Consider the following 15,129-nt stretch of genomic DNA (forward strand, 5'->3'; position numbering starts at 1 on the left):
ACACACACACACACACACACACACACACACACACACACACACACACTGGATATCACACAGCCATAAAAAAGGATGAGATCTTGCCACTTGCAACAAGGATGGACTTAGAGGGTAGTGCTACGCAAAATAACTCAGAAAGACAGATACCATATGATTTCACTCATATGTGGAATCTAAAAAACAAAACAAATGAATAAACAAACAAAAAGTCAAGTCATACTATAAATACAGAGAACAAACTGGTGGTTGCCAGAGGGAAGGGGGGGATGGGCAAAATAGTTGAAAGGGAGAGCAAGAAACAGCCTTCCAGTTAAGGAATGACTAAGTCATGGGAATAAAAGGCACAGTGTAGAGAGTATAGTCAATGATATTGTAACAGTGACGTATGTTGACAGACGGTAACTATACTTGTGCTAAGCATAACATAACATAACATACAGCGAATCACTATGTTGGATACCTGAAAACAATGTTAACAATGTGTGTCAAGTACACTCAAATTTTTAAAAATTATTGTAAAAAATAAAGTGTACAATTCAATGGCTTTTAGCATACTTACAAAGTTGTGCAACCATCACCACTATCTAATCACTGAACATTTTCATCACCCAAAAAGAAACCCTGGACCCTTTAGTCATCAACTCCCAGTTCACGATTTCCAAAACCCCTATCACCGCTCAGCCCCTGGCAACCACTAATCTGCTTTCCTTCTCTATGAAAATACCTTTTCTGGACATTTCATATTAAAGGAATCATAAAGTATGTGACTCTTTGTGTCTGGCTTCTTTCAGTTAGTATTGTGTTTTTAAGGTTCATCCACATTGTAGCATGTATCAGTACCTCATTCCATTTTTGTGGCCAGGATAATATTCCATTGTTCATCTATTCCTCAGTTGGTGCACATTTGGATTGTTTCCACTTTTTGGCTATAATGAACAATGGTGCTGTGAACATCCATGTACATACCTCCACCGACTCATGGCTAAAGCACTTCCATTGGCCAAGTCAGATGAACAGGGTATATAACGTCAAGGGCATGGGTGAGTGGGAGGTGAGTGGCCATTCACTCTTGGGTTTGTCTTTTCAATTCTTGTTAATCTTAGCCTCTTGGGTGCTCATGGTTGTAGACTACAGAACCCAAAATGTGGATTCTTTAGCAGTTTTTGGTTTTTAACAACAAACTGTTGTTGAAACCTACTTGTCTCTTGCTACCAAAGCACTGAAATTCCCAATATGCTTCCCACCTGAAGCCCTCTGATAAAGACGCTGTTACAAGGAAGTGTGCTTTAAAAGTTCACCAGCCTCTAGTGGAGAAGAGGGTGGGGACAGGTGTGGAGTTGGTGAGAGAATCTAGAAGCTGCCCCTTATGACTCCCTTATTTAACCTTGTAGATACTGCAAGGCCATCCACAGTTGTGAATCCATGCTCTGCTTATTCAGAGGGGGGAAAAATCACTCCTGGTCAAGTGTATTTTTTAAGAGTCAGTTTAGTACAAAATTAAAACAAGGAGGGGCTCATCATTTCATGCAACTGTGAAGTCCAAGGATATTCTACCTTCAGGTATGGCTTGATTTGGTCAGTGATGTCATCTTGACATTCTTTCTCCCTCCATTTCTCTGTCTCTTGTCTCCACTTCCCTCTGAATGGGCCGCTTGTAGCAAGAGGTCTACATTCTTCCAGTCTAGCAACCTCACTAAAAGTAGAATCTTTTCTCCAATAGTTCCAGCAAATTCCCAGAGCCGACTCTTCACTGGTCTCAAGTGTGTCAGACCATTCTTGATTCAATGGCTATGACTCTGATAGATGAGTCACATGAGGGCAACTCCCAAAAAAAGGAAGAGCCGGGTTCTGTTACCAGAGATAGAGACTCAATGCAAACAAGAACAGCAGATGTCTCCTACAGTGAAGGTGGTTAAAATTTTTTTTAAGTTTATTTATTTGAGAGAGAGTGTGTACGTGCATGCACACACCAGTTGGGGAGGAGCAGAGAGAGAGAGGAGAGAGAGAAAGCTACGCAGGCCCCATGCTGTCAGTACAAAGCCTGATATGGGGCCCGATCTCATGAACCGTGAGGCCATTATGACCTGAGCTGAAATCAGGAGTCAGCATTTTAATCGACTAAGCCACCCAGGCGCCCCAAGGGAAAGTGGTTAAATCTTAAAAGCTGGGTAAGCAAAACCAGAAGAGGAAGAAATAAGCCTGTACTTATTGTGTGGAGTATCTGTATCAGTGCAAACCTTCTCCCTGATTTCCTCCCAACAAATCATCTTTCATCAATCCAAGCTTCCATCATGGGCCAACTGAGGTCTTGAGGTATCAGCAGACTCCCCAGGTCTCCATGAAAATCTGAGGATGCTGTGAACATAATGCCTCCAGCCCCTTCTCATTTCAGAACTTCCAAACAAGAACTTTCCTGTGCAGAGTACAGGGAAGCTAAGCCAATTTTCTGTTTTTGGTATTAAATTTAGACCTTTCATCCTGACCATGAGATATTTCTGGATTCTGCATGAGTATTCAGAGAATGCCAGTTTTCAAGATGCTATCCCATCTGGGGCTCCTCTGCACACTGCCCGCTTTAGCTCATTCTTTCAAAACTGGGAAAAATGACCCAGACACAGGAACAAATTTGGAAGTGGGTTATTCTGCTATCCATTAATTGTCATTTAATGCCGTTGCCATCTAGGTTACTTGGAGAGGAAAGAAATTGAATTTAAACAGAAACCTGAATTGAGTTTTGCATATATCCTAAATAGCCTCAGCTCTGGCAATTTAATCTTGTGGGTATGTTTAGTAGCACAATGTGCTTTTCTAAAAGGTAAAAAGATAAATAATACGTGAAACATTCAACTGGATGGATGAGATTCCAGAGGTCTTGTTAAATGTGTGTCTGGTACTACATTTTTGTAAAATAGCTTTTTAATGGGTTTGGGGAGATTAATGGGCAATGTAGTGTAGAAGAGTCAAAATAATATGCAATTCCTATTAAGTCCTTGGGTACAAGTATGGATTGAAAAAATAGGATGTAACTAACATTTTTATTGGGCTCAAATAATAATCATGTCATCACTTACTAAGTGCTTACTGTATGTCAGGAACTCTGTTAAATGCTTCCCATATGTGTTGGAATTTATTGATATATTAATTTCTGTGTGCACGCCTTCTGTTTCCCCTCCTCTGGAAACAATGTGCATTGCCTTGAGATTTGCAGGCTGAAATCAAAAGCTGTACTTCCTGCCTTTTGTAAAGGTCTTCAGTCTTTGGGAGAGATTATACTGGCCGTCCTCAAGAGGAAGTAGAGAGAGGAGTTCCTTCCAAAGTAAGGCAAGAGAAGAGAGATGCTAAGGAGAATGAGAAAGGATCACAGGTTGATCGTTCTGGGGCAGCTCCTAAGAAGGGAGAAATACCCTGTGGAAGCCACATCGTGAATCCAGTAGCTTCTGGTGTGGCCCAAACTCCTTGTCCCAGGCCTGACGTGGAAGCATCGAATGATGCTATTCAACCTGAAAGGACCAGGCAGTCAGGGATGATGGGTGGGTGATCAAGTAGTCACTGGGATGGGCCAGCGACAGAAGACTGCAAGTGACTCTCTGAAGCTTTGCCCCCACAGAAGAGCCCAAGGACTTGGCAACACCCAGGATGTGTGTGAGAAGGAGATGCCCAATAATGACAGGATGGGATCTCATATTTGGATTTCAGGTGATTATAAAATAATGTCCTTTTTGCAAATCTGAGCTGTGGAGTAAAATGGCTAATCTCTGTAACTGTCAGCTTCCTAGCAGAATAAAGATGGCACAGTCTGGGCAATTGAGGAGAGCTTGATAAAGGACCATTTATAAAGGTGTGGGCAGGGTTTAGGGAAACTAACAAAACACCAACAACAAAGGCAGCCATTGCTGCCTTAAGTCTGACTCAGCAAGAGAAGGAAACAGGCACCAAAAGCCCAACAGAGTGAGTAGCTCTATGGAGAAGGTTGCCTAACAGAACACATTAGATGCAGCCATTCTTGACCTCACTCTCCTTCCACCCTCTGATCTCCCATCTGGTCTCTCATTGGCTAAACCCAAAAGACTGCCAAAAGGGCAGGCAACCCTGCTGAGGTCATCAGGTGCAGACTGGGCTCCCAGGACAAAGAGCCAGGAAGAAAATGGTAGTATGGGGATCTGGAGGGGCAGACTGAGCAAATTATAAATTGAATTCCATATTGAATTATACAATCCAAGTGATGGGCAGAAAGGCCTGGAGAGGTCAACCGTACTACCCCCATGTCTCCAAGCTCCCCTGGCCCTCTAGCTCCAGGCATGGCATGGAGTGAGGCCTAATTTCATTTCAGCACACTGCCCACATCCACATCGTCTCATTTGATCTTCACAACAAGGCTGCAAGGCAATATTGTTTTTTCTATTTTATAATTAAGGAAATTGAGGCCTGGAGAGTTAGTAGAGGGCCCAAGGTGACATACCTAGCAGCTGGCTGAGCCAAGATTCAGACACGGATCGCCCTGATCCCAAAGCCATTTTCACAACCTACTAAACTGGCTCAAAACCGGCTCAGCAGAGTCTGAAAGAAGGACCATAAATCAGGCCACTGAAGCAGGAGGCAAAGGGATTTTCTGTGTGGGAGGGCCAGTGTTAACATGCCGTCTGGCTTTCTCTGCCTACGAGGGCTTTGCCAAGGAAAGTCTTCTCTTACGCAGGTAGGGCTAATGGTTTAAAATCCAAGTGCTTACCCTGGAATCACAGAGGGGGAAGACAGAGAGAAAACACTTGGTCCGTGATGGGAAAAAAAAGTGTATTTTCATTTCAAATGCCTTTCAAGTTCTTTTTTTCCCAGCTGAATGTTGGTGTATTTATAGAATTCAGGGGGAGTATTAAGGGTAACCAGCCGTGGAGCTGCATTTGGGGCCATCAGGAAGCTTCAAATCACGCAGGAAAAGGTTGATGGGGGGGGGACAAGTAAAGGCCAAGATCAGCAGGGCACAAACTGGCCTTCTCCTTCATGTTGCCAAGAACTTTTCTCCCTTCTGGGCTGATGACGTCAAATCCAAGTCTATAAGAGTGCTATAGATGGAGTGACAGAACCGAAATGATGGGCAAACGGATGAATGGTGAAACAAATTGTGGTATAAATATACAGCAGAACGTTATTCAACCATTAAAAAAAGAAGTAAGTACAGACACCTGCTACAGCATAGATGGACCTTGAAAACATTTTGTTGAGTCGAAGAAGCCAGACACAAAAGTCCACATACCATATGATTCAATTTATGAGAAATATCTACAAGAGACAAATCCATAAAGACAGAATGCAGACTGGTGACTGCCGGGGGCTCAGGGGAGGGGAGAATGTGGGGCACAGGCTTAACAAGTACAGGATTTCCTTCTGGGGTGATGGAAATCTTCTGGAGTTAGAGGTGGTAGTTGCACAGTATTGTGAATGTTCTAGATGTCACCAAATCGTTCCCTTTAAGGAGATTACTTTTATACAATGTGAATCTCACCTGAATGAAAAAGAAAGGATGGGCAGTTAGGGGCTTGGGAGGTCGGCCATCCACTGTAAGTCTTCCAGGCGGTCTTTGCGCCTGTCAGTTGAAGTCCCAGCACTTCATGGCGCAAGGCCTGATTTCATTCCAGGCTTGCCTTCTCTCTCTACTCCCCCTCCACGGTCCTCCTTCTGGTGGCTGGTGGCTCGCACACAACAAAGCTGTCCCAGCCTCAAGACCTTGGCACTGCTGTTTGTCCCGCCCTGGCTGTTCTTCACCCGGATCTTCCCTGGCCTGGCTCCGCCTCCTCGTTCAGGAGGAGGAAATGAAGTGGAATAGAAAATATCCCACAGAATAAGGTAAACATTTCTGTGTCAGAGATATTTTTGCTGTGTCACAAAGCATTTCAAATTTATTAGCTTAAAAACTATGCTTTTCCCCCACAAGTCTGCAGGTCAGCCACGCTCAGCTGGGCAGTTATTCTGCTCCACATGGGATACGCCGGGCCCCGGGCGGACTTGTGGCTGAATTCAGCTGGGGGCTCATCTGGGGCTACAACACCCAGAGGGGCTTCCTTCCTCTCCGAGGCCTCTGTGCCCGCTGCCCTTCTTCCTTCACGTGGACGCTGTCTCCTTGTGGTCTGTCATCATGCAAGGACCTCACCTGCATGTCCTCGCAGGGCAGCAGGGTACTAAGAGCATAAAGGTGAGAACCGCCAGACAGGCCTCTTAAAGTGCAGACCCAGAACAGCAGTGCCTTTGCCATTGCGTCCTGTGGGTCAAAGCAAGGCCAAAGACCTTCCCTGATCCAAGGAAAGGAGACACAGACTCTACCTCTGGATCAGGGAGCAGCATGTGCATACCAGAAACAATGTTTGCTATACTGTTGGCACACATCTTTGCAGACAATCTACCATGATTGTTTTGTGAAGGTTTTATTTCAGTTTAATAAAAATGCATGTGCGTTCTTCAGGTCACACGACAAACATATTTCTTGCTGTGAGTCACAGTCAAAAGGTTTGAAAAACACACATCTTCTGCATTCCTTTTCAAGGTTCTCCTATAGCACTTAGTACTCTCTGAACTTGATTTACTTGATTGTGTGTCTCTCCCATTAGAATATAAGCTCTCTGAGGGCAAGGACCTTGTCTGTCTTGTCCCTGCTACATCCCCAGCACCTAACAGTGCCCGACACTTAATAGGTGCCTAATAAACATCTGTTGCTGTTAAATAGGTAGAAACAGCTATCAGTTATTGGGTGCTGAGCACTTAAAGCATTGTCTCATTTAATTCATTCGACACCTATTTGAGCATCTACTTTGTGACAGGCACTCTTCTACCTTCTGGTGGAACAACAGTGAATACAAGAGACGATAATCCTTGCCCTCACCCAGTTTACATTTCACTATGATTCTAGAGTAGTATTGAGGAGATTCGTTCATACTATTTTGACAGATACGGAAACTGACAGTCAGAGAGGTCAGGCAATCTGCCCAAGGTCACACAGCTAATCATTTCACCCTGACCTGCCTCTGCTCCACTCTGCTGCAAACATTGGGTTTTACCCAGAGATCAGTCTAAGTGGTTACAGATCTCAATTCCTGCAATTGCTTCCCTGAAGGATCAAACTTGTCTTTCTGGGAATCAGACCCAGGCAGTGGGAAAAGGTGAGTTCCATGACCTCACAGTCCTTGGGGGGCCCCCCCCCCGCGGGGGGGGGGGGGCGCACACCGGGGGTGTGACAGATTTGAGCCACAGCTCTCAGTCACCCCCGCTGTCTTATCAGCATGTGACATCCCCAAGTGGCTGGGGCCTGCAGGCCTGGCAAAGAATGCAGCCTGAACAAAAATAAACCTGCCACATTCCTTGGCAGCCCCCTGCCCCTTCCCGCTCTCCGGCCATCCATCCTCACAGCAGAGCCTGCCAGGGAAGGCCAAGAGAGGGAGAGCAGGGTGGAGGAAGCAAGTGCTGCTGCCGGCCAACCCCTGGAAAGAGAGGGAGAGGGGAAGAGAGGAAGAGAAAGAGAGAGAGAGAGAGAGATCACCTTATATGGGAACGTGCGCAGACAATGTGTGGCAATGCCTTAGAGTGCAGCAGAGGTCAGATACCAGACAGATGGAAGAAATTAAACATGGGACAGAGCGTGTTCCTGGGCCCTGAAAACAGCTCTTGTTTCACAGCGAGTTTGCACAAAGCCTGGCCCGTTTTCCTTTTTTGCCTAAGCCAAGCAAGATGTGCGTCCTAAACTGTACATGACTTTGACTCAGGCCCCCCGACTCTGGCTTGCCAGAGGTCTCAACCCTTTCAAGTCATTTCTTTGACGAACGAAACTCCTCTTTGCAAATAAAAAGGGAAAGACTGGGCCTCTTTCCCAAGAGTTTCCAGTATCTCTCCAAAGTACATAAATTAGTGGTTAATGAGTAAATATGCCTTCATTTCTCATTCTTTCATTCATTCACTCATTTGTTCATTCGTTCAACAAACATAGAGGGCCAATTATGCCCCAGGCACTGAGCCAGTGGCTGGGAAGACTGTTGATAGTGAATGATGATGATGATGATGATGATGGTGGTGGTGACGATGATGGTTACCATTTGTTGATTTGCACTGATAAATATTTCAATTCATAATACTTTACTCAGCACCTTCCATGTTCTAGCCATTGGTGATACAGAACATTGATCTAGAATCATCGGGCCCCTGCCCTGTGGACTTTGCAGAGGGGGTGGGGGAAAGTGGAAATAGTAGGTATTGAAAACATGATGCCAGAGGACCCTCACAACAGCATTTTGAATTAGCTACCATTACCATCTCCATTTGACCCAGGATTTTTTAACCCCAGCACTATGGACATCTCAGGCTGGATCATTCTTTGGGGGGTGTGTGTGCGTGTGCGTGTGTGCCTGGGGTGCTGCTCTTGCATTGTAAGATATTCAGCAATGTCCCTGGCCTCTCACCACATGGTGTCAGTAGCAGTAACCCCCTCTCCCTCTAGTTCCTCCAATTGTGACAACCCGAACATATCTCTAGACACTTCCAAATGTCCCCCGGGGCGGGGGGGGGGGGGGGGGGGGGGGATAAAATTGCTCCTGGTTGAGAATCACTGATTCAACAGATGAGGAAGTAGAGACTCAAAGTGGGTTAAGAAACTTTCTAACGGTCAGACCACTGGCAAGCAGGGCTCACGCCCTAATGATTCTGGTTCCAGGGCCCATGGGCATCACCGTTACAATGTGAAACCCTATTTCCTTGCTAGCAGATAACTGTCCCACTGTGCTCAGTCGTTGGCTGGGAGCAGCCAGGGGTAAATACAGCCTTAGCGTGAATTTGGCAGAGCCAGAGGGCAGGACCCAGGGCTGTCAGTCAACCATGTTCTTCGCAGCAGACTCTCCTGAAGGACTTCTGAACGGTACACTCTGTAGCTGCCACATCATCAGAAAAGTGCTGCCCAGTGCTAATATTCACTTTAAGGCAAGGAGATCTAAAAGTTATTGGAGATATAGTGGGTTCCAAAGCCAGGTTGGCATCCTTTAAGCCAAAGGGTCCATTTTCCTTGGAATGCCTTGAGCTTCTTAGTGAACTTCAAAGTCATCTCCTACCTGGGTACCACCAGCAAGGAGCTAAGGAGTACTGCCTTGAGGGGCTACTTTGTAACTTGTGGATGTGGGCACTCTGTGAGCCTCGGTTTCCCATCTGCATAATGGAACCAACCTGCCCTATCCCATAGGGTTGATGTGAGAATTGAATGAATATTTATGGAGCTGCTTTCCAGGAGAGGATGAAGGTCCTCTTGCATGAACCTTCCGCCTATCCCTTGGTTTTGTATGGATATCTCCCTGCTAACCACCTTCTCTCATTCTTCCAATGGAGATTCATCCGGGCACCTACACAAGGGACGACAAACTAGCATTCTGAGCGCTAAGTTTGACAGGTAGGCAAGTTGTGTTTGGCTCACAGAGTGCTAAACAAACCAACCAACAGAATGAACCAATGTTTGGAAATTGAGATATTTCAAGATGAGGACAATCAAAACCAATGCCTCTCGATTCTATTTATTCAGACTGTCTGGATTTCTGGGTTCCCTCAAAAATTTAGGAAACCTGGATATACCATGTGGCAGATTGGCTAGGACTGAGAAGAGGCTGCATGCCTCAGATGGGACGCACACTGTCCAGTTTTCCACAGTCCCCACACCCCATTGTCTGTGATCCTGGAGCTCGTGTCAGTTGCTGATCATGTTTGTACTGCCATTTTTCTTAGAATAATATTCCTTTTCTCATGTATTTATCAAAGGGGGGAAAGTAGACCAGGAGGTCTATGATCTTTCTTGCACCTGATCCCACTTCGCTTCACTTAGATCACCACCTGGCACTTGCAGCATCCAAGTTTACCATGCCAGCCTTCTAGCCCTTCTGGAATTTCCTTCCTAAAATTATCCCTGCAATTACATAAGAATCCTCTACATTTTCGTTTCCTTTTAGCGCACAGAGCACTGTCATTCACTTCTAACAAGAACCCAAGAGGCACATATTATTTTGTCCATTTTAGAGAGGAGTTGAGTCCTGGAGAGATGAAGTGGTTTGCCCAGGGACATAGCTGGTTAGTGGCAGAGCAAAGTCCTACTGACCCCAAGGATTCTGATGCTTTTTCCATTACTCTAGGCTGCAAAGTGTATTAAACCTTTCAGTTGCAGAAGAAAGTTAACTGAAACTTCCTTAAGCAAAAAAATAAAATAAGAAAGAAAAAAGAAAAACAAAGGCAATTTATTAGCTCATATAACTGGACAATCCAAAGGAGCCAGAGGCTTCAAGCACAACTGAATCTAGAAGATCAAATATTGTCCTCAGAACTCCAACAATTCTTCTCTCTTGGTTTCACTCCTTATTCCATTGGCTTTATTTTCAGGTAGCCCTCCACTCATGAAGCCAAGACTTCTACCAGCAGCTCGAGGTCTCATCCTAGCTTCAAATCCAATAGAAAGAGGGCTTCTTCTTCCAGATGGTGCCAACAGATGGAATTGAGTCTCACTGGTCCCGATTAGTGTAATCTAGTTATGAGTGCACCCGGGAGCCAATCACCGGCCAGAGGGATATGGTGTACTGATTGGCCAGTCTTGGTCATGTGACCACCACCAAACAAAGGGGACCAGGTTCGCTACACCCCAGGAGCTGAGGGTTGATAGTGGAGGAGTGACTCCCCCAAAGTAAAATTGGGTGGTGTTATCAGAAGCGGGGATGAATGCCAGACAGGCATGTCTATTACACCTAGAATCTTCCCTGCCATGGACTCCTTCCCTCTGGCCTTGTAGTACCCATCAGTCTTCCCTCCTACCCTTACCTGCTCTGCCTTTGTTTCTGGGACATTCCCCTCCTCTCATTCCATCCTCATATGCTCTTTCCTACTAAAGTGGATTTCCAGACCCAGGCTACCCCTCCCCTATTCGACCACTGTGGGCTACAATGAAATTGTGTCTCTGTACAGTGAGAATCTGAACCACACACACCAGCACTCAGCTCTATAGCTGTTGAATGAAAGCATGAGAAAACGATGTGCATGAAATCAACAATTAGAAAACAGGGCCTACATCAGAAGAAAATAAGAAGGGGCCTACATAAGAAGAAAATAAACAATAACATTAGCTACCTTGCCTGGATATGGGTGATTCTGGCTCTTCTCTATTCCTTTCAGTATTGTCTACAATTAAAAAAAAAAATGACAAATGGTAATAGTGAAAAAGGAAGTAATACAAGTCTGGTTTAAACAGCTGGACTATAGGGGTGCCTGAGTGGCTCAGTCAGTTGAGGGTCTGGCTCTTGATTTTGGCTCAGGTCATGATCTCACGGTTTATGAGTTCAGGACCCATGTTGGGCTCCACACTGGCAGCTCAGAGCCCGCGAAACACCAAGTTCTGTACTTTTTAAGCTAATATTTCTGGAGTCTACCCAACAATCTTTAAGATGGAGCTGATTAAGGAAATGCTAAGCCAAATGGCATAACCTCTCTCTCCCTACCCCTCCCCTGCTCATGCACGCACTCTCTCTCTCAAAATAAATAAATAAACTTAAAATAAATAAGTAAATAAAAAATAAACAGCCAAACTATAAGCAGGATAAAGGTAAGAGCCAAGTATTGATTCTCTTATATTCCCCTAACTGCCAACAGCAGAGTGTACTCAGTGTAAGAGCCAGCCTGACCTCCCTGAGAGCTAAATTTACAGCATCGGGATTTATAACAGACTGCTGATTTCCTTCCTAAAAGCCAGTCCTCCTTTCCTCTTTCAGACTCTCCAAACCCAATTGTGTGTGGTGTCCTCCCGCCATGTACTTCACTGAAGCAGACCCCAGCCCCAACCCCTGCTCTAAAGGGTGAATCCTATCTGGTCTAATTCAGGGTTTCTTAACCTCAGCACTATTGACATTTTGGGGAGGATAATTCTACTGATTTGTTGGGTTGCTTCATAAGCCACCTTGGAATTTACTTGTTATATGAAGTAAAATCTTCCTTAATGTTTTAAGTGTTGAAGCTAATTTGAATTGTGCCTTTCTGTTACAGCATCTTAACAAACCCAAGGGTTTATTAAAGACATTGCAAAACATACAAATGAAACAGCCATCAAAAACAGGGATGCTTGGGGGCTCTTCGGTGGCTCAGTTGGTCAAGTGTCCATCTCTGCTCAGGTCTTGATCTCAGGGTCATGAGTTCAAGCCCCACATTGAGCTCTGCATTAGGGGTAAAGCCTACTTAAAACAAAGTAAGCAAAAACAAAGCAAAAACAAAACAAAACAAAAAAACCCCAAAACAAGAAACACTCAGAGATTCAGTGGTTGGGGGTGGATATCAAAATCTGGAGCTGGGGACAGGTATATCATTTGATAGTCCCTTTTGAGTACCCCTGTCAATCTACAGCTATTCCAGTTCCACATGGAATTGCTAATCACCGTGCTGAGACAGAGAGGGGCCAAATACCTTTTGCAAATACCTTAACAGTATTTGGACTAGAACTATGTCCCATCACATGAAAACTGCTGCGAACACCAAGTTCTGTACTTTTTAAGCTAATATTTCTGGAGTCTACCCAACAACCTTTAAGATGGAGCTGATTAAGGAAATGCTAAGCCAAATGGCATAACCTCTAGAAGCCTCCATTTGCTCAACTGTACACTGGTGAGAACAAGCTTAGAATCCTCTGACATTAAGGATCAGAAAATACTTCATGAACCATAAAGTAAAAAATGGATTATCTACACTAAGCAGATCAGACATATTGCAATGCATCTCCAGAATTGGAACAGTCTAAATTTAGGATGTGGTGTGACCAAAATTGTCAGTCAATTGTGTTTCTATGTGGCCTTGTTAAGTTTCTTATGCTTCTCAGTTCTGTTTCCTCATCTGTATCCTGTGGCAAGACCTTATTCTGGCTGCGCACTGAGGATAAAATAAGACTCTTTGAAAAAGAGAAACATACCACTATCTCTATTTCTTGTCTGGAGGCAGACAATAGCAACAGAGCAAACAAAATTAGACTAGGAGGCAGACTCCATAGTGAATGTTGGGGCATCGCTGCCCTCTGCTGGTCAGCAGTGGTGCTGCAGTGGTTACAGAGAGGAGAGGGACCCTGGAGAACGACCCCTGGGAAACTAAGGTGCCCAGAGGGTAAGGGACTCGCCAGAGGGCACAGAGTTAGCTTTAGATACAGCATCTGGAATTCCCGACTCTTAGCTCCTTCTAGAGGGAGAAGAGTGAGAACCGGAAAATTCATCCATTATGGTTTCACTCTTGCTAGACTTCTAAGGAGCTTTTCTAGATAGTCTGTTTGGGATTTTTCTCTTATTCTTCCTTTGCCACCCAGACTTCCTGGACTTCCTTTACCTTTTTCAAGGGAGCCACCAGTGGTCTTGAGGCCAAGAATCCTCATTGGTTGCTGGGCGCTTTATAGAAATGATCTGAATCCTTACAACTGCTTTGGAAGGTGGACTAGGAAACTAAAGCTCAGAGAAGTTAAGACATAGGCACAAGGTCCAACAGCCAGGAAGCACAGGAACTGGGATATGAACTCTCACCTGAGACCCCAAAGCCCATCTTCTATACCTGCCAAACAAAACAAACCAAAACAACATGGCAGCTTGTGTTGAAGACATGATTAAAGGTAATGTATTTTTTGAAGATAGTATATATGCTGGCAAGACACGTGATGAAATAATCAGAGAGGGGAATTTTTTGAGCATCTGCCATATACTGGTGACATTCACATACAATATCTGTTCAATCTCCTATTGATACATATATGATCTTGAATCCTGTCTACACACTGAGGCACAAATGAAGAAACTATGTTCAAAGAAGTTAAGAAATTTGCCTCATGTTACTTGGTGAAAGCTGGCATTCGGACCCAAATCCCTCTGCTTAATGTGAGTATATAAATAAATTACAAAATGTAAACATAAAAACATAAACAGAGGACAGAACATGGTAGCCTGGGTCAGACTGGCCTCCCAGCCATGAAACCCCTCAGGTTCTCCTGTAAACCATTTCCTTCCTGGTGGCCTTGGGATGTGAAGTCCTCCTGATCTGGGTTCAAACTCCACATTTCTGAGCACTACTATGTGTCAGGCCTGGGCTGGGTATATTATTTAAGTTAATTCTTGTGAGAACACTGTGAAGTAGATAACAACTATTTTTCCTGATGTTGATAATCTGTTAACATTCTATGTGATATTGTCTTCACAGTCTTATTCTTCCCCATTTGCAGACCAGAAAACAGTTACGGACAAGTGAAAATAATTTGCCTCAGGTCCTTTGCACTTCCCATTCCCTCTGCCTGCAATGCTCTTCTCAGACTTTCCAGTGGCTCTCTCCCTTAACCTCTTTAGGTCTTCATTTAAAAGTCATCTTCACAGGCCTTTTCTGACCACCTTATTTAAAAGACCAACCCCCCCCCCTTCATATATCTCAATGACAAAAAGACAATCTGATGCAAATGTGGGCAAAGGACTTAAAGAGACATCTCTCTTAGAAGATACACAAAAGGCCCAAGAGCACACAAAGAAATGCCCACCTAATGACTTGCATCAGGGAAATGCAAATCAGAACCTCACCAGTTATTACCACTAGGATGGCTATTATTTACTAAATAGAAAATAATCAGTGTTTGTGAGGATGTGGAGAAACTGGAAACCCTGTAAACTGCGGGTAGGCACATGAAATGGTACATCCATTGTGGAAAACAGTTTGGCGATTCCACTCTTAAGTAGTTACCTGAAAGAATTGAAAACTGGAACTCAAATACTTGTACCAGAAAGTTCATGGTGACATTATTCACAGTAGCCAAAGGTGGAAACAACCCAAATGTCCATCAGCTGATGAATGGATATATCAGATGTGATATCTCCATACAACAGAATATTATTCAGGAATGGACTGATCCATGCTAAAACATGAGTTAACCTTGAAAACATGATGCAGAGTGAAAAGAGGCCAGTCACGAAAGACCACACAGTATATGATTCCATTTACATGACAGGCCCAGAATAGGTAAATCCACAAAGAAAGAAACTTAGTGGTTACAAGGGGCTGGTAAATCCATAGAGACAGAAAGCAGATTTGTGGTTGCCGGGCTGGGGGTGGGAGGTGAGGGGGAGAGATTGCTAATGG

General features: G+C 44.4%; 1 protein-coding gene across 2 annotated transcripts in view; it reads right to left on the bottom strand.

The window, feature by feature from the left end:
* IFT81 (intraflagellar transport 81) overlaps nucleotides 1-15,129 on the bottom strand; it is a 229,763-nt gene that overhangs the window by 125,636 nt on the left and 88,998 nt on the right. The window contains exon 1 of one of the 2 annotated variants that reach the window (XM_040444142.1): nucleotides 5,498-5,786. The exons of the other annotated variant lie outside the window; for it this stretch is intronic. The gene's annotated coding sequence lies outside the window, so the exon portion shown is untranslated. Of the gene's footprint in view, nucleotides 1-5,497; nucleotides 5,787-15,129 lie in introns of those variants that run through there. 2 annotated transcript variants of the gene reach the window in all.

This window comes from Herpailurus yagouaroundi, unplaced genomic scaffold (assembly GCF_014898765.1).
Source record: "Herpailurus yagouaroundi ecotype Mexico unplaced genomic scaffold, PumYag 191, whole genome shotgun sequence".
Lineage (NCBI taxonomy): Eukaryota > Metazoa > Chordata > Mammalia > Carnivora > Felidae > Herpailurus > Herpailurus yagouaroundi.